The 23,012-nt window shown below is 31.6% G+C and overlaps 2 long non-coding RNA genes across 2 annotated transcripts; both read left to right on the top strand.

Moving 5' to 3' along the window:
* Positions 1 to 3,526: 3,526 nt before the first annotated feature.
* LOC137617960 (uncharacterized) lies at positions 3,527 to 8,282 on the top strand. The gene is made up of 3 exons (XR_011039712.1): positions 3,527 to 3,845; positions 5,296 to 5,546; positions 7,147 to 8,282. It is a non-coding gene; the product is annotated as an uncharacterized lncRNA (long non-coding RNA).
* A 7,217-nt stretch (positions 8,283 to 15,499) lies between these two features.
* Positions 15,500 to 22,923, top strand: LOC137617959 (uncharacterized). The gene is made up of 3 exons (XR_011039711.1): positions 15,500 to 15,548; positions 21,700 to 22,292; positions 22,765 to 22,923. It is a non-coding gene; the product is annotated as an uncharacterized lncRNA (long non-coding RNA).
* The last annotated feature ends 89 nt before the right edge of the window (positions 22,924 to 23,012 follow it).

The following is a 23,012-nucleotide window of genomic DNA, read 5'->3' as shown; positions in this document are numbered from 1 at the left end:
TTTTCTTCTGTTTATAGTGTATACGACCCGTCAAAACTGACGGTTAACTATTTACATAGATATAATGCTATGTTCAAGGTAGCAATTATGTCTAGATATTTTCTTCTGTTTATAGTGTTCACGACCCGTCAAAAATGACGGCTAACTATTTAGATATAATGCTATGTTCAAGGAAGCAATTATGTCTAGATATTTTCTTCTGTTTATAGTGTTCACGACCCGTCAAAACTGACGGCTAACTATTTAGATATAATGCTATGTTCAAGGTAGCAATTATGTCTAGATATTTTCTTCTGTTTATAGTGTTCACGACCCGTCAAAAATGACGGCTAACTATTTAGATATAATGCTATGTTCAAGGAAGCAATTATGTCTAGATATTTTCTTCTGTTTATAGTGTTCACGACCCGTCAAAAATGACGGCTAACTATTTAGATATAATGCTATGTTCAAGGAAGCAATTCTGTCTAGATATTTTCTTCTGTTTATAGTGTTCACGACCCGTCAAAAATGACGGTTAACTATTTACATAGATATAATGCTATGTTCAAGGTAGCAATTATGTCTAGATATTTTCTTCTGTTTATAGTGTTCACGACCCGTCAAAAATGACGGCTAACTATTTAGATATAATGCTATGTTCAAGGTAGTAATTATGTCTAGATATTTTCTTCTGTTTATAGTGTATACGACCCGTCAAAACTGACGGTTAACTATTTACATAGATATAATGCTATGTTCAAGGTAGCAATTCTGTCTAGATATTTTCTTCTGTTTATAGTGTATACGACCCGTCAAAACTGACGGTTAACTATTTACATAGATATAATGCTATGTTCAAGGTAGCAATTCTGTCTAGATATTTTCTTCTGTTTATAGTGTATACGACCCGTCAAAACTGACGGTTAACTATTTACATAGATATAATGCTATGTTCAAGGAAGCAATTATGTCTAGATATTTTCTTCTGTTTATAGTGTTCACGACCCGTCAAAACTGACGGCTAACTATTTAGATATAATGCTATGTTCAAGGAAGCAATTATGTCTAGATATTTTCTTCTGTTTATAGTGTTCACGACCCGTCAAAAATGACGGCTAACTATTTAGATATAATGCTATGTTCAAGGTAGCAATTATGTCTAGATATTTTCTTCTGTTTATAGTGTTCACGACCCGTCAAAAATGACGGCTAACTATTTAGATATAATGCTATGTTCAAGGTAGTAATTATGTCTAGATATTTTCTTCTGTTTATAGTGTTCACGACCCGTCAAAAATGACGGCTAACTATTTAGATATAATGCTATGTTCAAGGAAGCAATTATGTCTAGATATTTTCTTCTGTTTATAGTGTTCACGACCCGTCAAAACTGACGGCTAACTATTTAGATATAATGCTATGTTCAAGGAAGCAATTATGTCTAGATATTTTCTTCTGTTTATAGTGTTCACGACCCGTCAAAACTGACGGCTAACTATTTAAATATAATGCTATGTTCAAGGTAGTAATTATGTCTAGATATTTTCTTCTGTTTATAGTGTATACGACCCGTCAAAACTGACGGTTAACTATTTACATAGATATAATGCTATGTTCAAGGTAGCAATTATGTCTAGATATTTTCTTCTGTTTATAGTGTTCACGACCCGTCAAAAATGACGGCTAACTATTTAGATATAATGCTATGTTCAAGGAAGCAATTATGTCTAGATATTTTCTTCTGTTTATAGTGTTCACGACCCGTCAAAAATGACGGCTAACTATTTAGATATAATGCTATGTTCAAGGAAGCAATTATGTCTAGATATTTTCTTCTGTTTATAGTGTTCACGACCCGTCAAAAATGACGGCTAACTATTTAGATATAATGCTATGTTCAAGGAAGCAATTCTGTCTGGATATTTTCTTCTGTTTATAGTGTTCACGACCCGTCAAAAATGACGGTTAACTATTTACATAGATATAATGCTATGTTCAAGGTAGCAATTATGTCTAGATATTTTCTTCTGTTTATAGTGTTCACGACCCGTCAAAAATGACGGCTAACTATTTAGATATAATGCTATGTTCAAGGTAGTAATTATTTCTAGATATTTTCTTCTGTTTATAGTGTATACGACCCGTCAAAACTGACGGTTAACTATTTACATAGATATAATGCTATGTTCAAGGAAGCAATTCTGTCTAGATATTTTCTTCTGTTTATAGTGTTCACGACCCGTCAAAAATGACGGTTAACTATTTACATAGATATAATGCTATGTTCAAGGTAGCAATTATGTCTAGATATTTTCTTCTGTTTATAGTGTTCACGACCCGTCAAAAATGACGGCTAACTATTCAGATATGATGCTATGTTCAAGGTAGTAATTATTTCTAGATATTTTCTTCTGTTTATAGTGTATACGACCCGTCAAAACTGACGGTTAACTATTTACATAGATATAATGCTATGTTCAAGGTAGCAATTCTGTCTAGATATTTTCTTCTGTTTATAGTGTATACGACCCGTCAAAACTGACGGTTAACTATTTACATAGATATAATGCTATGTTCAAGGTAGCAATTCTGTCTAGATATTTTCTTCTGTTTATAGTGTATACGACCCGTCAAAACTGACGGTTAACTATTTACATAGATATAATGCTATGTTCAAGGTAGCAATTCTGTCTAGATATTTTCTTCTGTTTCTAGTATACGCGACCCATCTAAATAATGGCTAAATATTTAGATATATATGCACATGCAACCCCATCTCACCATGGTATGACTATTCCCTCCCCCCCTCCCCCCCCCCTTACTCCAAGGATGGGGAGAGTGTAGGATGACAGGAAAGCAATAGATTTTTTTATATCAAATTACTCTCGCTGTTATTGTTGGTATATTATTTTTTCCATTATTTTATTAATATATGATACTTTATTGATATATGATACTTTATTAATATATTTTAAAACAGGATTAGAATTTGAAATTATTTTGTATATCTATAGATATAAATTAGTCCCCATTATATAGTTTTTTAACAAAGTTTATAGAATATGTTTTTTTTCCTCAAATAGCATAAATTAATGTCAATATAATTTTGGATATTCTATTTTATGTATATTCTAAAATGTCTTTTATAGACCATCTAGCCTTATTTTTCTATCATAAATATGCGTAATTAATACTAATTCTGGAACTTACCAAATCTGTTTATTCAAACCTACAAAATGAGTACCTAAGTAAAAAAAAATTATTGACCATTAAATCTTTTTTTTTTCTTTGTATCAAAGTTTATTTAACTATGATAATATTATATTTTGTCAGCGTAGTGACTACACTTAGCTATGCCAAAGGAAGTTTTCATGGGAACTGTAGATTGATGGAAATTTGTGATGTTTACGGTTTTTTTTAAAAAGTAACTTCATGGATCATGAAATACTAGTGGTTCTGAAACTTAGACATAGATGGCGCCACTGCAGATACAATGACACTAAACCACAGGTACCAGTTGTGGATGTCTACAGTGTACTTACTTTGTTATCCTTGTTCCGTCAGTGGCGAGTGCATGTCTGCAGATATTTTAAGGTGAAGACAAGTTATACGTTTGAGTTTAAGCGTTAAAGACATTGAATTGTGAACTGCGAGTGTTTAGTAATTGTGTTGAAGTCGACTTGTGTTTTTGCAGTGCTTATTCTCTCTAAGGCTAGATCGTTATTTCAACGATATTGGTTACTTTAATAATATTTTAAGCTGTAAGAATTTTACTCTTTTCGACTGAAACTCGCTTGTTATCGCAGACTTTAAATTCACACGGAAGTTCACATGTGATCGCGGTAGAACCTGGATATTATTCGGTATGGTATGGCCTTTTTCTTAAAATTTGTCTTTTCGTTAAAATTCATTGCTAGGCTATTTAATTGTAAGATAGCATATGACAACTTGCTGTTACCATTGTTAATTTTTACCAATTTGCGTCCTGTTAAAGCAGGAAACGCTCAACTCCTCATTACTGTTTGAGCGATCAGTTAATTTTATTTTTATTTGTTCAGTATCATCATTTCTTATCGGATTACTTTATTGGATAATTAAATTGGTATATTCATAATTTTTGGTACTCTTTTTAAAGATGAGTGTTCGGAGCAGCTAACATGTTGTGGATTGTCAGTTGCGCCTATTTAGTTTAGTCAAACTAATCCTTTATTCATTATATTTGTTATAAAATGTTTCGTACAGTAGTTTTAGGCACCGTATCACACTTGACCGTGGCTTGGTGAATAGTCAAAGATGGCTGATACTTGATCGGGAAACTTATTGTTTTCTGACTTTTTTTTTTTTTTTTTTTTCTTTTTTTTTGTGTATGAACTTTCAAGGATTTAGTGCTATGCTATTGTTGGGTAGTTTTTCTGATACTTTATAGGGAGTTTAATTTTTGTCAACATTTTTCATTTGTGGATAAACTTTTAAGGATTGTGCCATGCTATTGTTGGATATTTTAGTTTTGATTTCCAGTGTCCAGAATTATTAGTTTTAATATTTGTCTTACGTTTATGTAGGTCTTAATTGATATCAAATTCTGTGTTAAAAGGTCCTTTTTTTATAATCTCTTTTTGATCAAAAGAAAATGTGGGTCTTTTAGTGTTTTTAAGTTTTTTTTTTAAATTTGTATTGATATAGTCACAAACTTAGAGTATTTTAGAATAATTGACAAGCATTTATCGAAAGCATTAATGCAGATAACTTTTTAGTCTAAAAAGGCCCGGACCCTTAATATTGGTAACTGGTCGAGCTTATTAACCACTTAAGTTTTTTAAATTTAACTTTAGTCTTTTACTACTTGTTTAAGATATAAACTATAGCAATTTTGCAAAGCTCATACGAATAGTTTAAGTAGCCTAGTGTTTATGCTAACCTATTGTTTAAAGCCTTTTAAGACCTAAGGTATCGTTAAACTTAACCCTAAAATCAGAAGCTTTGATAATGATTAACTTTACTTAGCTTCCTGTATACATAATCTTCGTGGCTTTTTCAACATAACCTTTGATACACTTAGGTCATCTTGCATGTTAGTTTTGAATGACTTCTCTACTTTATTGTAATTTATTACTTTACAAAGTTAGAGTATCTCCATACTATCCGCTTCAGATTTTGAGTTTTGTTTCCATAAACCTGATTGGATGGTATTGCTTAACTTAATACCTGGCTCTTAAAACTATTTTAGTTTTGTCTTAAATAATCATAGTTAGAATACTGTATATTTGGTAAATGTTCACCTAGTCTTAAGTCTTGTTTTTTCATATCTTAAAGGTATAAAAGGCTGTTCGTGAAATAGAAGAAAAGGGATAGCACATTGCCCTAGTGATAAAACTCCCTATCAAAGGCAGGCCCTGGGAGGGGCAGGCAGTGGCTGCTGATGACTCTGCAGGTTGAACTATTGGCTCACACCTCAACCTAAGCTCGTAAGGATGGTCAGGTTGCAGACCCGATGACACTAGGAACTTATCAAAATGTCTACCACACTCTACAACGCCAGGCACTTTATTTCTAAGGAAGCGCAGGTCAGTTCAGTGGTGTGCAGTATTTCGGTTCTGTTTAATAAATACACAAATTTGTAACCCTAGACTGTATCTGGTAAATGGTTAATTGACCTTAGAAATGGATGCCCCCAATTTTATTAGTCTTTAAAGCTTCTTGTGGTTACAAGGTCATTGAATTTCTCATTATTTCGGGGGTTATCTATCACGTAGGTGTGATCGTAGCTTACGACGTGATCAAAAGTGTCAAACGGTCACTTTGAAGCTGAATATTCTGGTAAGGTAAAGCAAATAGTTATTCTTAAAAGTTTAAGAAAAGCAAATGGTAGAATTTTATGGAATTTTGTAGTTTAATGCAAGCCTATTACTTTCGGCAGTTAAGTTTTCAGAATTTCCAAATTTCAGACAAATCCACCATTGGAGAAGCTTGAAAATATAGTGTCAAAAACGCTATAGTAGTTATTGCCTTTAAATGTAAAAGCTCTTCCCTAAAACAGTTTTAGTGTACCGTATACTAGACTTGGACCCCTCTGGTTGCTTAAATCCTTAGTTGAACTGAACTTAAAGTGAAAATAGAATTCTGAAACGCTGTCAAATTCATGAATAAAATAGATCTACTGTGGCAATGTTAAGTTGGTAGTAGAAACTGCGTATGGGCCGAAAGTAGGAAATTTAAGTAGTGACTTCACGTGATTGGTTGTCAATTCTTCTTGTTGATTAACAGGCTTGTTCGCCAGAAGTTTAAAGTTTAGGCACCTATATTTAAGGATGTATTAATTGTGGTTGGCGATTGAAGGTTGTACAGTCTAATGCGTAGCCCAAAAACTCTGGTGGTAGCAGAGAGATCGTCCGAACTATACTTTGGTTTTAGTGAATAAAAGGTAATTTATCCAAATAAGATAATGCTGTTCTACCAATCGTAAATTAAAAGTTAAGCACTTAATAGTTTTCAGGCAATACTTAATTTTGTGCATACAGTACTCCTCCACCCTTAATTTTCTGACAAGCTTACATTTCTACGATATTATTTTGTTCTTAGGCGTTATACAACATCAGCAATGTACAATAAATATTTTTTATTTTTTCAAACAACCAATGGCATGATAGCACTAAAAATCTAGCTAGAAATTTAAACATTAAAGTTCATGCGTTTGAAACATATCTCTAGTCTACAGCTTCGGTAAGTGTTGTTTCATAACTGTTAACTATTAAATAATAATTCGGTATGTAAGTTCTTAATACTTACGTTTTATTACAACTGGTATTTACATAACATTACATAACTTGGCTCTTAACTCACTCTATGACCCTATAATCAAAATTCTAAAACTGTGTGAAAACAAAACTGAGAGATTCGGACAACACGACACTCATCCAATCAGCGACAACCTGCTTAGTGCAAGTTTAGTGCAAGTTTGCCAGGTTTAAAAAAATCGACTAGTTATAACTAACTACTGTCTGAAAGCATGGAATTTTTATTCGGTAATCAGGGGCAAGTGTTTATAAGTGTTTTGTCATGCTAACATTCTTAATTAGAGCTAAATTTTTAAAATTTACTAAATTTTGAGTCTTTCCCAGTACTGAAATAGCACAAGCATAGAAATTAATGTAGGCTTCCTTCCAGGTTTTGGGGCGTTTCTGCGCAGTCTTTTGAAGATTCTCCTGACAGCAGAGTAACTTAAACCGTAGAGTGGATTCTCCAGAGACGGCAGGGCAATGTAAAGCCTCGAGTGGATTCTCCTTAGATAGCAGAGCAGCGTAAATCCTTCTAGTGGATTCTCCCTAGATGGCAGGGCAGCGTAAATCCTTGGAGAGGAGACAGCAGGAGAGCATAAAGCCTAGGAAAGTGTTCTCTACGAGATGGCAGGACAGCATAAATCCTTGGAGAGGAGACAGCAGGGCAGCGTAAAGCCTAGGAAAGTGTTCTCCGGAGACGACGGAGCAGCTTAAACCCTGTATATATTCACCACGGCGAAGCAGCGTAAAGCCTAGTAGATTTTCACCAGACAGCAGAGCAGCTTAAAGCCTAGTGGATTCTTGCAATACGGCGGAGCAGCGCTGTCTCTTGGAGAGTGGATTCTCACGAGACTGCAGACCATTGTAGAAGTGTAGGCCCTAGAAAGGCGGACTCCTTCAACCTTAATTTTTTTAATTATATTGTGATGTTGGAAGCTTTAATCAATCTTGTAGCCTTGGGTCTTTTAACTATAAATTAATAAGTTTAGTTAATTGTTTATTCTCTGATTCTTTAACCACTGAAATTTATTTGAAAATAGTTAGCTCTTTCGTCTTTGGTGTTGCTTGTATGGAGTGTACATGAACTTGAAAAACTTAGAAAAGTAGATTCAAATTTTAAAAACTGATTATAATATTGCTTGACAAAATTCCTTGTTTGTAATGTAATTTTGTTTGAGTTTGTGATTTTTTTTCAAATAGGCTACTGTAATCTGATTGAAAATTTACTTACAAGCGTAAAGTGTAATGTATGTAAGTTTCAGATTTTTGTTTAAAAATACTTGCATTAAGATGTAATTTACTTTATCCCTTGCTTGAATCTTATTTATATGCATTTTAAGTTTAGTGTATTTGGCTTTGTCGTGTATACGTCCTCGATTGATTCTTTACTTCGTCATTGCATGAATCTCTGTATACTTCTGTTAAAAGAACTTTTCTAAACAGGCTAAAATTTTTTACTGCAAACTAGTCTAGTTCAACTATGAAATCTGGAAAGTTAATTTTTGTGGTTGCAAGAGTCTTAAATGTTACTAATAAAGTTGGTAGTAAATGATCATCTAGTTACTCTTACACTAGTTTGCTGGAAAGTTAATTTTTGTGGTTGCAAGAGTCTTAAATGTTACTAATAAAGTTGGTAGTAAATGATCATCTAGTTACTCTTACACTAGTTTGCCAGATATCTACATTTAGCAGGTAATGACTCTTAACCTATATTGATGTCGTAAGGTAATATTCAGGTTAAAGCCAGAGCATTTACCTTTTGCAGGTAATGACACTTCCTATATTGATGTTGTAAGGTAATATTCAGGTTAAAGCCAGAGCATCTATCTTTTGCTGGTAATGACTCTTATCCTATATTGGTGTCGTAATACAATATTCGGTTAAAGCCATGATCAGATCAATTTAATTTTACAATTTAGATTTTTATTGGTTCAATTTACTGCTTGGTTTGCCAAAGACAGCTATTGTACAGTGTACTGAAAATATTTTCTGGCAGAACTTATTGTCTTTATATTGTGGCAAACTGAAGATAGGAGTTTTCAGAGGATTAGTAAAAAAAATGGTAGACGTTGATGTAGAAATAAAAATACATGTTGGAAGTTGCAATGTGTAAAAATAAAATCTAATATTAGGAGAGCAGAGTAAAATTTTCTACCTGAATTCTCGAAATTTTGCTAAAATAAAAATGTAAAATTTTTGCAGAAAAAGTTGGTCTCAAAGTAAGGGTTGCTTTTAAGGTAACTGAAAATTACAGTAAAGGAAGAAAAATTAGGCTTTAAATAGTAAATGAATTTACTAAATTTTCCAAATGATACGAATGCACTTTAGTTTTCAATAGATCTGGTAACTCTACTAAATAGAATACCTAAGAGTACACAATCCATGAAAGGCAGTTGCTCGGTGGAGGTGGTTACGTAGTTGTGATTTGAGTAACTTTAATTTTTAAATTTAGTGTTGGTAAGCCATGGCTAGGGTTCACTAACTACTTATGGAAGTCTGTAGACAGTATATAGGTAAGTAAGAAGTTGTCCTAAGAAACTCTTGGTTAGGGTTCACTTCCTACATTTATCAGAAGTGTGTAGACAGTGTCAGTGTATCGGTGAGTAGCAAGCTGTGCTAGTAAACCCTGGCTAGGAATCTATTCCTACACTTACGGAAATCTGTAGATAGTGTCAGTGTATCGGTGAGTAGCAATCTGTGCTACTATGAAAGCCTGGCATAAGGTTCACTTCCTATAATTACGTTAGTGTCAATGTATTAGTGAGTAGCAAGCTGTGCTACCATGAAACCTTTTCTAGGGTTCACTTTCTAAACGAAGTCTGTTGATTAAGGGCCAGTGTATCAGTGAGTAGCAAGAGTTTAATCATTCATACTGGTATCTTGTGGAACATGAGACTAGTCCTGTTTTTATGCTACGTTTGGAAGGACAAATTAATGGGTGAAATAGACTAACAGTCTTTTGAGTATTGCTGTCTTCAGTATGGTAGTGGTCCTTTCAGCACTGTCTTTTGGACTGCCAGGCCTTCTTATTTTTTTTTCCTTCTCCTTTATAGATTGGAAGGTAATATCTCAGTGAAAATAGTAGTATGAAGCTGGAATATAGAAAGTGAAGACCTCTTAAGTATTGCCCGTGGTTAGACAAGTTTCGAAAAAAATCTTTGTAGAGAATAGTTTGAAAGTGGTATAAAGCTAGTATATATGTAGTGAAGGCCCTTAAGTATTGTCCATAGTCAATTTGAATGGTTTAGAAAAAATAAAAAATTGATGGAGAGGTAGCTTATAGATGGTGTTGTAATCAGCTCCCCACGGGACTGCAGTAAAGGAAGGTTGGAAAGCAAAGGCAGAACAAATGTCTGTAGGTCTTGGAGGGGAAAAATTAAAGTATTCGGTACATCCGTTTGAAAGAGGGTATTGAGAATTGTAAGGTTCTTAGCACGCGAACAAGTAGTCATGCTACACTACGTAAAACCCCGGGTGAACTAAAGCATTACCCACTTGTATAACTACATTCTACCAGTTAGCAGTTTAAAAATTTGACATAGTAAAGGAAAGAAAAATCAATCTTATTGACCTCCCAATAAATGTCCGGTATCTATTAAAGAGTTCGTTAGCTATGCGTGTCTCTGGGCAGTAATGTGTTCAAATAGTGTAGTAGGAATCTCTAGACACCAATAGAATGCTAATGGTGAGAAGTATCTAAATGATCGGTTAGAAAGCTTTTAGCTAACTTTGCTACTAAAATTTTTGACTGATATAGGTACACTGGCTGCCTATTAAAGATGCTATTAGATATAGATTTAAATGCATATGGCTCGTCAGATTAGCAGAATTATACATCTTAAAAGTATGAGAATTTCTACTCTTGACAACCAACAAATGAAAAATATGTACGAATGGTTTAACGTTATCGGAGCAAAGATTTACCCTTATTGTATGCTCTATATCTTTCAAATTTGCTTACCCAAAATTGTGTAAAACACCACTAGACATTCAAATACAGATCAGATAAAACTTTTTTATTGTTATTAAGGTAATCTTTATTAACGTTAATATTTCCAGATCCTTTATAGAAAACTTCATAAACTTAACAAAATTTCTTGAACTTAAGATTTTTAACGTTAATCATGCGTATGCCTTTAAAAATAATGTAGTTACCCCATTAATGTATTTTCTTGTATTAAAGGTATCCGTTTTCTTTTTTATTAATAGCAGTAGCTAATATAAATTTAACTTGGGTGATATTTTATTCATATGGATTTATTAAATCATGAGTTATTGTTAGTTTTTTCTAAATAAATTTAGTAAAGCCTGCCAATCAGAGGTTTTTACAATACTCCTACATAAAATTCCAATGAAATAAACTATAGAAATGCTGGTTTTCGTGGAAGTCGCGCGGTCGAAATATATCGACACAGGTGCAAATAATTCAGTTAGTGAACACGTAGATACGTAGGTACAAATACGTGATAATAAACTAGTGCTTCTGATAAGAATAAAGGTAATTCTTGTACATTTTATAAAATAAGTTAATTTATTTCTTTTTAAAAAGCTAAAGGTTCTGATAACTCGTTTTCTTTACCCAAATATATTATTGTTTTGAAATTATTTTAATTACGGTTTTCTTAAAAAAGAAAAAAAAAGTCTTAAAGATCTTAGAGTAATATAATCTTCATCAAGTTGATGGGTTCTTATCAAGTTTGGGCAATGGGAATAAAATTCTATTTAAAAATTTCTATAGGTTATAGGCCTATCATCCAAGAAAGAATTTATCTCGGAGGAAAACGAAAATCTATCAAAATGGCTATCATTAGTCTGGTCTGTACTACATCAATAACGGTTATTTTATTCTGTGGAATTAAATATTGGTTTAATATATTACAACTAAAGATCTTTCCATTTCATAATGGATAGAATTCAACAATTTCTATTCTCCAGATCTCTCTAAATTAGAATGTTAAACTCGATTGACTGGTCAAGATATACATATATATATATATATATATATATATATATATATTTATATACATTTATATATATTTATATATATTTATATATATATATATATATATATATATATATATATATATATATATATATATATATATATATATATATATATATATATATATATATATAATATATATAAATATATATAAATGTATATAAATATATATATATATATATATATATATATATATATATATATATATATATATATATATATATATATATATATAAATATATATAAATATATATAAATGTATATAAATATATATATATATATATATATATATATATATATATATATATATATATATATATATATATATATATATATATATATATATATATATATATATATATATATATATATATATATATATATATATATATATATATACATTTATATATATTTATATATATTTATATATATATATATATATATATATATATATATATATATATATATATATATATATATATATATATATATATATAGTGTATGTTCAAAGGAAAATATTAGTATAGTGATTCTGGTAATCTATAAATTACTATTGTATTAATCTTAATAACAGCCATTGCTTTGGTATTTACAGTGTGTGTGTGTGTGTGGGCTATTACGAATCGCCCAATGTTTATAACAAAGATATTTTGATATTTCATGGTATTATTGATCCCTTAGTTTAATTGGCTTTAAAGTGTATTACAATGTAAATTTAGGCCTACCACTGGATATGATAATTCCCTAATCTAATAGCAATGAATGTAAACAAGATTATTCTGCATCTATACTATTGGTCTATCGAAAATACTACAAAGTCATGGCATGAAGTTTAATCTATTTGCAGATGACACACAATTTTACTTCTCCATAAATGATATAGATGACACTACTGAAACTCTAAACCGAATTCTTGATAGTGTTAGAGAATGGATGACATTTAAACAACGGAAATTAAAGGAGAACAAAACTGAATTCATGGTGGTGGGCAAGAGAAACAGCGTGAAAAACTTGGTTGATATTCAAATGAACATGAATAATGACTCGGTGCCGATATCTAGTAAAGTTTGAGATCTAGGTGTGTTTCTTGACTGCAACCTCTCTCTAAATGCCCAAATAAATAATGTAATAAAAACTGGTGGTTATCATCTAAGAAATATTGTGTTTATAAAAAAGTACCTAAACGAAAATTCTGTAAAGAAATTTGTGATAAACTGTGTTATTACCAGGATTGACTATTGCAGCTATCTATTACAATTTACCAAAAGTGCATCTTAAGAAATTTTAAAACATAATAAACATCGGAGCAAGACTGTTAAAAGGCGTCCCACCTAGAGAAAGGATCACCCCTATACTAATTGATTTACACTGGCTGCCGATTAAAGTGAGGATTGAATTTAAAATATGTACAATAACCCACCAAGTTATCAGAACCGGACGTCCAAAATACTTAGGAGAATTGCTACATATTGCGCAGCCAACAAATCGTGTCGACACGAGAATAGTTACAGATGGCTTCAAACTGTGGGAACCTAGATATATGTCTACTTTAGGCTCTAGACTCTAGAGCCTTTAAATATGCGGTCCCATGACTATATAATAAGCTCCCACGAAGCATTCGAATGATTGAAGATATTAAGGCTTTCAAGAGGAAACTTAAGAATTTCTTATTTCATGAGTCTTTTGACAGTGACGATTTAACAGTAAATGAAGAATACGAGACATGAAACGTTAAATACTCTGAACGAACAAGGTAAAACGACAGTGGAGGTCCTGTAGAGAGTGGGGTTCCCCTGCTGTATGGGACCGGAAAAGCAGCCATTGAAGTAAAGTCATCCTGATTAAGCCTACTGTAGCCTACCTATCAATCATAGAAGGAATATCTTCAATATCCACAGAGCAAGAGCCCGTGCTTTGTTTGCACGAAACCAGAGGGAGTACGCATATGATACATTATTGATAAATGAGATATAACTTGAATTAGGCCTATAGATTACTGGAATCTTTTGAGACATGATTTTCAGTATCAAAATTATATTCAATTATTCCAAAGTTCTTGGATTTTTATTATTTTTGTTAGTATTAGTCTTTATCTACATTGCCTTTGTATCATATATGTCGATTATGGATATGAAATTCTACATTTATAATAGTTAAAGCAAGAGGTTTCTTATATACAGTGCTATTTTTTATATTGTTAGGCTACCATTTATAAGTTAAATTATTTGTTATAGGATTATTGCTATTGCTAAAAATGAGTAAGCCTACATAAAAAAACGTTCTTCACTGATAAATACATGTATAACGATCAGGCGCAAAAGAACTCTGTTAACCACGATATGTCGTAGATATTTTAAAGCATGTAAGAAAGAATTGTTGTAGTAGCAGGTCCGGGAAAAGTGAACATATGATGTAATAAACTCGGCCAATATATATATATATATATATATATATATATATATATATATATATATATATATATATATATATATATATATATATATATATATATATATATATTTATATATTTATATATATATATACATATATATATATATATATATATATATATATATATATATATATATATATATATATATATATATATATATATATATATATATATATCATCTATAGCCAACCTACAATTTCTGTGAGTTAAGAAACATTTTAGTGATGGTTTAAATATAAATATTTTTGTTAATTCATCTACTGTCAATTTATGCAGGTATATTTCTTTTTGTTTAGTAAATCTTGCTTAATTAATATCCAACAACTTTAGTTTAATTATCGTTATATTTATATCAGCATTAACTCTTGAAATTAATACCTTTATGATATTAATAATGAGTAAAATGAGGTTTTACAGGTCTGTTAAATATACCTTAGTTTCCCCAGTATATAAATTTTCTTTGGTTGGATAAGATACGCATCGTTTTCTTTTACTAATTATAAGCAACATAAAACTTTATTCGTATCTATATTCTAATTATTCTATAAGATAATTACTTAAATATTTCATAACCAAAATACTAAATATTTATTCAATGAAAAGAACCATATAAGCGCAGGATATGGTGGAGTTTTCTTATTGGCTTAAACTACTTTTAGGGATTTTTTGAGGGGGGAAATTGGGAAATTAGCTTTTTACAGGGAAATCGAAAATTTTCCGATCTCTTTGTTGTTTAGTTGGGGAAATGAATATAGAACATTAAAGTCTATAACGTTCTTTATTGTTTATCAATGGTCTGGTCTTTATGTGCATAAATATTTAACAAAAGAAATTCCAATTTCCAAAGATGTAAAAATTAGCCTCTAGCTTTTAGGAGATACAACGATAATAAACAAAAACAATTTATCGTGAATATTAATACGAGTTAACTCTCTTCAACTTTTGTTCAGTTTGTTAGTTTAGCTTCAATATATGTTAGATTAGCAATGTGAAACTTACTTCTTCAATAGGAATTAATTATTCTGAATTACTTATTCTTAAATTTCCCTTATGTATATGTCTTTCAAAAAGTAAGCACATTTCATTTTTTTTTACATATACCATTATTAAAAGTAAATACGTATTATATAACCATTATAGAAGGTACAATAATATCCACAGGATTTAGTTCTGGTAAAAGTGTTAAAAATCTTTTGAAAAATTACTCCCGATTTGGGGAAATTTTACGGCTTGTCTAGGGATGTTTTTGACAGCTGTAGGACTACAAAAATCATTGGATTCCCAGGTGCAGAGGAAGACGGGCTTGCCTTGTGCTCCTACAAAATGAAGACAATTGGTAAGAACATACTTTTCAGACTTTTGTTAATACGTTCTCGCGGAATTTTTTATATATCTGAGTACTAGAGGTTCGAATAACCACTGGTTTTCCTACAAGAGTTTTAAATTGGCGAAGAAATTTTATATTTGACGTTTGCGAAAATCGTTTTAGTAAGTGGAAGCCATTTTTCAAAATTGTGAAAGGTTATCGTATTAGTTTTTTTAGGAGTGCGTGCACATATACATTAATGATATCACAATGTTGCATTGTGTTTTCAGTTCCATATAAGAACATCATAGTAACATTTTAATGGTTGTAGTAATTATAGGAAGAAAGTGAGATAACCATTGCTAGTGATTGACCCTATACCAAAATTCTATAAAGCCGTGTATATTTAATACCACATTTTTTAATTCATGTGATGGGATTATAAGGCCGTGTCTTCGTAAAGTCTAATCAATGTCTTATTCAATATTGCAATACTGGTTTTTGATAGTCTTGATTTGATCTGAGATGCAAATTGGCGAGACCTTTTTTTTTTTTTTTTTTTTTTTTTACATCAAATTGTCAAGCTGTTGGAGGCTTTGAAATATGCTGAAAGACTGCATGGTGTATTTTTTTTCTGCATAGCGGTAGTTTAATAAAGAACCCTGAATATTAGGCTTTGAAATATACAAAAATACTATGTAATTTGTGTAATTTTTTTTACATGAAGTGAGCTGTTGGAGGATTTGAAATATGTTGAAAGACTGCGTATTGTGTAAAATTTTCTGCAATGTGATAGTGGAATAAGGAACCGTGAATATTAGGCTTTGAAATATACTGAAATACTAAGTAATTTGTGTAAAACTTTTCTTACATAGTGGAAATGAAAATTAAGAGCCGTGAAAATTAGGCATCGATGAAAAAATATCTGCATTTTGGTAGTGAAATAAGGAACCGTGAATATTAGGCTTCAAAATACATTAAAAGACTTCGTAATTTGTGTATTTTTTTTTTTTTTTTTTTTTTTTTTTTTTTTTTTTTTTTTTTTTTTTTTTTTTTTACATAGGAGTTATTCATGAATATTAGGCTTTGAAATATTTTAAAAGTACGTAATGTGTACATTTCTCTACGTTGTGTAAGTGAAAGGAGGAACCGTGAAATATGACCGTGATTTATATATTTATTTCTCCATTGCCGGAGGAATCTTGAATATTAGCTGGTAGGTATAGGAAAATTAGCGACCTTTAGTGTATAAATGTACACACCATTTCACTAGTTTACATACATGATTAGTGAACAACGCATACGCACAGCGTATACGCACTTAGTTATTATTTTACTAATATACCAAATAAATACTTTGTATTACCATGACATAAAACACACCGCAAGAACACTATAACGTCGTTTGATTATTGCAAATACAATCTCATAAAATATTACATAATTTTGTTCTAAATTATGTCCATTGACCCACTGTAAGGAATTCGTAGGGGATTATGCATTCATACAGCTTTGTATTTTTTTTTAACTGGGGAATTTCAGATACGTTTCTGTTCCAAAAAGGTATTTAAACAGTTTAGTTTGACAGCTCACACTATCAGCCACGCCCACCAATTACTCTCTCTCTCTCTCTCTCTCTCTCTCTCTCTCTCTCTCTCTCTCTCTCTCTCTCTCTCTCTCTCTCTCTCTCTCTCTCTCCGAAGCAAGCAAGCATTTATTCATTTGTAACACTGTATATTTGAACCATTTATGTAATACCCAGATATTATTTATAGATCTAGATTGTTGACCTAATATCAGCACGATCACTTACATAAAATGATTTTGGGGGAAATAAGAGGCTTAGTTTAAACCTCTAGACTCTAGAGACTATGTGCCAACGAATTAAAAGTAAACAATGAACTGGCCCCGGAAAAAAAAAAAAAATTTACAAAAAAAAAATGTAAAAGCCATTATTGATGAGATTAATTTTTTATCAAATTTTCATAAGCTTAATTTTTCATAGTCTAGCAGTGCTTGAGCGTTGTTACCTCGTTGATATTAACGTAACTGTTACTAGCGTTTGTGTGGTTCCTTGTCTGTTTTTAATGAGTAAAGCGAAGGTGGTTGTGGGCTGTTTCTCTGGGGGTTTAGCAAGACAGGCCATTTGACGGTAGCTCTAAAGGATTTAGTTTTCTATTTGAAAAACGTCTTTAGTGAGAAATTTGTTGTTGCCAGTTTTTCTAAAGGTTTAGCAAGACAGGCCATTTGACGGTGGATTCAGTGTTTTGTATAAAGTCTACATTGGTGAACAATACGTCGTCAGGGCTTTCATATAAAGGTAATAGTTGAGTCCGTGTTACAAGAGTTCGTCTTAAATGTCTAAATAACGAAAGGTAATTTCATTTGTAAATTAACCCCCCCCCCCTCCTGTACTTTGCTGAAGGGGAAATGTTATAAGAAATTTATATGACTTGGCTTCAGTATCTCCATAATATATTATGGGTTATGCAAATTGACTAGAATGTGCGATAACTCTATGCCCACTGCAATTATAGACTTTACAATTTTAACTTTATTATTCAAATTAATGATTTTGTTAATTCGCAATTTTTTTTTTAAAGATTTGCTAATTGATGTAAAGGTATTTTCTACTGTTAAACTTGTGTCGTAAAAACGGTAAAAATCCTGAAATAAATGTTGCTAGGCATTTACCGATTTAAAGACTGGCATGTTGACGCAAAGGATTGATATTACGGTCACCAACCCGTAAAAGATGATAATAAAGTAGGTTAAAAATTACGGTCGCCTGTATTTTACAGAAATACGGCTGAGGACTATATATTTACGGAGAATTTCCGATTAAAAATACGGTTTTTTAACAGTGTAGGTAAACAAACTGGTCTTTTTGATTGACCTAAAATACGGTAAATAACCCCTTACTTTGTTAGGGGTGGTTATAAAGGAACAGTGAATTTGTAGAATGAATATACAAAGTAATTTAAGAGTTACAACCCTCGGAGAGTTAGCTGGGATGTTATAACAATCCTAATGTTAATTTAACATGACGTAGGAGTTTAGTAGTGTGCACTAACTGAAGTATATTGTGAATTGAATGTACCCATTATAACAATGTGTCGTAAATTATATCCAGGTATTGGTTCTAAAATGTTACATAATGTGACATCGTACTTTAGTGCCAATCTTTGAAATTATTGTATAGGAACAAAATTCAAAAGCCATATCTTTAAATCATAGCCGTCTTTTTAGGTGATATAAGCAGCCTTGAGCAAATTTAGCACTGGCAATAATCAGGTTTTGGTGTTGTTTTTGGTATGTGATCTCAAAATCGTGCTTTTGCTTTGAAATGCTATCTCACCTGATAGTGGCAATCTCACTTCACTTCACGTCGAAGCAAGAGCCATTAAGGGGCCCATACACGTTCAAAAAAAGCGTCAAAATTTTGATGCAAAATTTGATGCAATTTTTAGTGTGTGTAGGACGTTTTGATGTCCAAAAAAAAAAAAGATTTGAAGCAAAATATTGATTGATCAAATCCGTTTGATATTTTTTGACGAGTCTTCAAATTTTTTATGCCTGTGTGGGCTCCTGTCAAAATTTTTATCAAACTTCTTAGTCTTTTGACCCTTTCCGACGTTTACCAGGAGGTTTATCAGAGTCTTATGCCAACACTAGTGCTATGGCCACTGATGCATCCATGTCGAAGATTTTGACGATACTGAATTTTGATGGGAAAAACGCCTAAACGTGTATGGGCAATTATGCATCAAAATTTTGTATTAAAGTTACACGTCAAATTTATATTTTCTAAAAAAGATTATATACCGCGAATGATTATCTAAGAAATAATAATCAATCATTAATGTTAGCGTGCTCAGCTTAACATCACCACTTGCCAGTACATACGGGGCATGTTTTTATTTTTACGATGAAAAAATAATAATTTGAGACCACGCCATAAATGAGATCGCATACCAAAACAGCACCCATGTTTTTCATATAATATAGTTCAAAATTGTCTATAAATTCTTTCTGTAACATAAAATCCGGCTTCCTAAATTATAATTTGAAATTGTCTTTTTCTCCTAAATCCTTTCTTTAACCTAAAATCAGGCAAAAGCTCTCGTCTATTATAAAATGTTGTATACAGTCAGGCCATGGGTAAACTATTAACACCTAATTTAAAACGGGTAACACGTACGATTTGGATTATGCATTCGTCCTTTCTCTATTTAAGGAAAGACAATTGATAAAGATTATATGCTAGTGTTAGAATCGCAGTTAAGCTATGATGAAATTCCTTAGGAATTCTGATTTAGCTGTCTACCTTTGTTCAGGTGTCTCGGGAATATAGGGGGAGGGGCGTAGATAATGAAGCCACACACCCGATAGTTACTGCCATTTAACTTATCAGAAACATAATAAAATCGGAAGCTATATCACAGACCATTACAAATCCATACTTAATTTAGCATCTAACACTTTTTGGAAGGATTTTACCTTGGAAGTTGAACTGTTTGCTATTACATTACGTAATATATTGATAGTTTAAAAGAGCAACCCAATTTTAAACCTTGATTAAAGGGAGAAGGTTGAAACAGTCGTATTTCATTGTCATAGACCCTAGTTTAAGATTACTTGTAAGTTTGTGAAGGTTATCATGAATCTCTCTCTCTCTCTCTCTCTCTCTCTCTCTCTCTCTCTCTCTCTCTCTCTCTCTCTCTCTCTTTCTCATTGTTAACTGTAATTATGCGTAAACAGTTTTATCATTATCAGAGCATACAAACATACTTCGCCTTTATCTCCCAACTCAAGGCTTAAAAGACACACTTTTCATAAGCAAAATAAATCATTGTAGGTAAAAAAGAATGTACATGTCTTCTAACAACTACTAAGAGTTTTGCATTTTCTCTCTCTCTCTCTCTCTCTCTCTCTCTCTCTCTCTCTCTCTCTCTCTCTCTCTCTCTCTCTCTCTCTCTCTCGAACATTCCAGTATTTGCACTCCTAAAATTGGTCTTCAAGCACTGAACTGTTCGTTCCGGAAAACTAACTTAAAGCTTCGAGATTACGTTTAGCTAGTAACGGCAACGCTTCGTTTGAACTATTGCGAAAGTGTCGATCACGTTTTGTTCAGTCTTGATAAATACACTATTGTAAAAACTGAATCCTTAGCAATTTATTAATTATGCTACAGGATGGCTGATAGTTGAGTGGTACAGGATTTTAAGATTCAAAATCATTTCTCAGGAAAGGGAACAGTTTGACTGATATTAGTTAGGGAAAGGGAGAAGGATGTTGCAATATGCAATGATTGTGGGGAGTTCAAGTTGAACTGATTACTTTTTAACTATATTTTAAGGGTTGTTTTACTCCTACTTTAAGGTTTCTTTTCTGGTCCTATACATATAGGGAACCCTACTCTCTACAGGTCCTCCACAGTCATTTTATCATATTAGTTCGAAAGCATTGAACATTTCACACCGCATATTGTTCGTTTATTGTCAAATCCACACTATCGAAGCACTTAGAGAACAAGAAACCCTACCCACTGAAATACCTACATTCGTAGGTATTTAGAGTATCACATAGCATATTACCTCGTTATTTTTCAAATTGTATTATCAAAGCACTTAGAAAACACGAAAGACTTCAGTTTCCTCCTGAAAGCCTTGATAAATTCAGTCTTTCGTATGTCCAGTGGGAGCTTGTTATATAACCTTGGGGTCACACATTTTGAAGTTATAGAACCTACACTGTATACCTTCGATTCAAAAACTTGAAATTGAATAATGATTAATTATAACAAATTTTACTAATAGTAAATTTGTCCCTAAACACAATTAAAAATAGTGAAATCTGTAGAATTTCAGGGATATTCACACTTAGTAGATTAAGTTTTAAAATATTTTGAAACTATAACTAATCAGAATAGTCTTATTTTCTGTATCTGGTTCTTGTGTGATTGATTGGTTTTAAATTTAGATGTACAATTCGTGATTGAATTAGCTGACTTGTGCAATGTGTTTACAACGGTTATTTAGATATGAAAATTAAATGTGCTGGATCTTTAAATTTAGTCTACATAGCCTTGTGTTAGGACCAGGGGGGCCATATGCAGATTTTTTCTTATTATACCAAAAAAAATCTAGCAAGTAATTATTATAGATTCTTTTTGTTTCAGGTAAGGCTTCGCTTCAAGACTTACAATGTCTTTACCACAAAGTCATTTCAATACATCTATCAAGTTGATTTGATACAACTCAAGTTAACTTAGGGAATCGGTCAAATATTAAGTTACCTTGATAAAAATATAGATTTTTACTGATATTTATTATATTTATCCGTAGATTTTTACTAATATTTGTTGATATTAATCATGTTAAAAGTAAAGGTTTTGTACTAGTTTTAAGAAAGTTTCTATGTAACGATAAATGTTCTTTATAAGAATAACAAAAAAAATGCTATTCATTATAAATATTTACATTAATTGTTTGAAGAAATGTAAGTTTAGATTTTTAAATTGTTTGGATTATTTTGCTTTTTTAAGTAGTCAATAATAATAATAATAATAATAATAATAATAATAATAATAATAATAATAATAATAATAATAATAATAATAATAATAATAATAATAATAATAATAATAATAATAATAATAATAATCTTGTATCAAATCAATTTATATACTGTAGATGTATCGAAATGACTTTATTTGGAAGCGACTTCCTCTCGATAGGATCTTAATCTCAAAATGGATAAACTGATGCCGAGGTAAGTTTATGAATTTTTAATTTATTTACTAACTGGAATAGAAGTTAATTTCCTATCCCTCAAGATTCAATAACAAGCTGTGTTTGGATAAAAAATATACAACTTTTTCCAAAGATCAAATTAGTTAGGCTTGATCAATAATTATGATTGTTTGATGTGCTATGATGGAACATGATTCAAATTTAGTTGATGATATAGGGAGAGTTTATTTCTCATTGGGAGTTCTAAAGAAAACATTTATTTTAAAGGCAATTTAGGGTAATTTGTATTTTGAAAGAGAGTCTTTTTAGTTAAGCTTTCAATAATTTGTTGAATAAATTGTCCAGCTAATTAGATATTCTAATTAGATATTTCGCCTAATTTTGATTTGTCTAATCACAAAAGGAAATTAAGTCAGAATACTTGATAATCGTAGAACATACAATAAAAATTATCCACTTTTAGTAACTGATTGATTATTGAACTTTTGTAGGTATCTGGATCTTATCCTTGGCAAATTAAAGTTACCAATCCTGGATAACTCCCAAATAAGAGGACCCCCACAGTAGTGCCCAAATAAGAGGACCCCCACAGTAGTGCCCAAATAAGAGGACCCCCACAGTAGTGCCCAAATAAGAGGACTCCCACGGTAGTGCCCAAATAAGAGGACCCCACGGTAGTGACGAAACTAGAGGACCCCTACGGTTGTGCCCAAACAAGAGGACCCCTACGGTTGTGCCC

Source organism: Palaemon carinicauda, chromosome 24 (genome assembly GCF_036898095.1).
Source record: "Palaemon carinicauda isolate YSFRI2023 chromosome 24, ASM3689809v2, whole genome shotgun sequence".
NCBI classification, from domain to species: Eukaryota; Metazoa; Arthropoda; class Malacostraca; order Decapoda; family Palaemonidae; genus Palaemon; species Palaemon carinicauda.
Note: the sequence above shows the minus strand (reverse complement) of the source record. Positions and strands in the feature narration are given on the sequence as shown.